The sequence below is a fragment of the Arachis hypogaea genome, chromosome 13, assembly GCF_003086295.3.
Source record: "Arachis hypogaea cultivar Tifrunner chromosome 13, arahy.Tifrunner.gnm2.J5K5, whole genome shotgun sequence".
Lineage (NCBI taxonomy): Eukaryota > Viridiplantae > Streptophyta > Magnoliopsida > Fabales > Fabaceae > Arachis > Arachis hypogaea.
The window spans coordinates 142035575-142038147 of record NC_092048.1 but is presented as its reverse complement, the minus strand read 5'-3'; positions in this window follow the sequence as shown (position 1 = coordinate 142038147).

Here is a 2573-nt window from a genome sequence, read left to right as displayed (position 1 = left end):
TCTGAATTTTTCATAGTTAAAAATAATTACTTACTTTAATTTAGGTGAAAACTCATGTGTAGTCGACTTTACGTGAAGTTGATAACCGAGAGTCGTTAGATGATTTGACTGATTTGACTAAATTTTCATCTAACCGCTCTCGACTATCAACTTCACATGAAGTCGACTGCACCCGAGTTTTCACCTTTAATTCATCACATTATTATAGGATAAAGCGTGGTCTTATTTTTACTTAAAATATTTATACTTTTTGAAACCATTTTTTTAAGTAAGTAAAGAATAAAATTGTTAAAAAAAGTATTATTGATAATTATGGTAAATGTTTTCCTAAACAAGGTAATTATTAGATATATAATTTCCTTATTCCGTAGATGTAGGATGTAGGTTATTTTTGATAATATGAAAATATTATTGGTGTTTTTGTTAGAAATGAAACTATTTGGTATATAATTCAGTGGACGTGTTAGTTTAGGTAGCTGCAATACGTGGAGGGCATGCTGACTCAGTATGTGGGCGCATGTTGTCTCAACACGTGGGGCGTGTTGCTTATGTGTCGCACTCTAATTTGTTGGCGATGTAACATGTGGTCTGCGTGTTGAGTGTTCTCACTATATAATGCAAAGTTTGGTATCATTTCATTGCGAAGAGAAGAGTTGTTTGAGTGTGTTTCTGATGTAATGGAAGGTACCGCAAATTTGGAGGTGTATCACAATGATGAGATTATACGAAATACTCATGAGAGAGTGAGCTTTGCATGTGAGAATCCATTTTTGTTTGTGGTTTCATGCACCATGACGTTTATAGAGCTTTAAACGGTCTCTGTCAAAGCATGGAGAACGATTTATTAAGGAGAGTGAACAATATTCTGTATCGGAATCCCGTTATAGTATTTGGTGATCTATACAATTTGATATTATGTTGATCATTGACAAAGCAAGTATGCAGAATATGTTCCATATTAACCGGCAGACTCAGGTGTGATAACCAATGACCGAGTTGTATGTTGAGTTTGAAAATATAGAGGAAGATAGCATTCAACTTGATTCAGATATTGAAGATGATAGAGTTGAAGTGTACGAATGAATGAATAGTAATAGCGAAGAGAACTTCGAAGCTACTTATGAAGCCAGCGACGAAGATGAGGATGGCAATGTGGGAGGTGAGGCAACAGTGAAAAATGTAGTGGTTCCTCCCGCAGTCAGCAAACCGATGAAAGTTTCACCTTTTATGCGTAGCTTGGATCTTAACACCATGTATGCACCAGAATTTTTCGAATATGCAAACATAGGTACGTGAATAGTGAATAATACGTTTTTCTTAATTTATATTTTGGATGAATTAATGATTGACTATTTCTTTTTTATGTAGGTGCTGCTAATCCTGAGGATTGGGAGTTCAGGATCAGAATAGAATATAGTTCTAGAAAGTCAATGTCGCAGCAATTAGAAGTTATACTATCTCTAGAGGGGTCGACTAAAATGTTTATGAGTCCGAGCCACAAATGTTTTATGCAAAATGCAAGACGTATGATCGTGGGTGCGACTGACTTATCTGAGCCAGATTTATACGGAAAAAAGGTTATTAGGAGATACGGAGATACAATGGTAGACACACATGCACCATGAGAATGATTTCACATGATCATTCCAAGTTGGACTCTGACACAGTTGTTGAGGCTATAAGGCCATTGATTGAGACCAACCCATCCAGGAAGGTGAAATCTATAATTGCGGAAGTCCAGTCAAAGTTCAACTACACCATCAGTTACCGAAAAGTTTGGTTAGCAAAGTAGAAGTCCATAGCCAAAATCTTCGGTGGGTGGAAAGATTCTTACCAAATTTTACCGTGGTAGTTCTCGGTCATGGTTCAGAAGATGCCTGACTCAATTGTCCAAATAGAAACATGACCCCTGTATAACGGGAGTAAGGAGACAAACGGTGTCAGGATATTTCACCGCATATTTTAGAGTTTTAATCCATGCATTAGAGCGTTCAAACACTGCAAGCCTCTGGTTCAGGTTGACGACACACACCTTTATGAAAAATACAAAAGTGCACTTTTGGTTGTTGTTTCATAAGATGGGAACCAGAATATTGTGCTTATCGCTTTTGCCTTCGTGGAGGGGGAGACCGCTGATGTGTGATACTTTTTCCTCAATAATTTACGAAGGCATGTTGTTAGAAGAGATAGGGCGGATATAATCTCAGATCGACATGTGTCAATCCAGGCAGCAGTAAATCGTTCCAGAGGTGATTGGCAACCTCCAAAAACATGGTGGAAAGTATTAAGCACATCAGTAGTAACTTTTTAAGGGTATTCAAAATCCTACACTTGCAAAAACTTGTCAACATAGGATATTTAAGGACGGTCGAGGAGTATAACATCAACTATAAGAGGTTGCAAGAGCGAGGCGAGGCATATACCCGGTGGTACGATGCTATTGGAGTTAGGAATTGGGTATTAGCATTTGACGAAGGACATTAATTGGGTCACATGACGACAAACCATAATTAAAATTTGATACAATAAACTTACAAAAAGATCAATTAAAAATTACATTAACTTAAATCTAA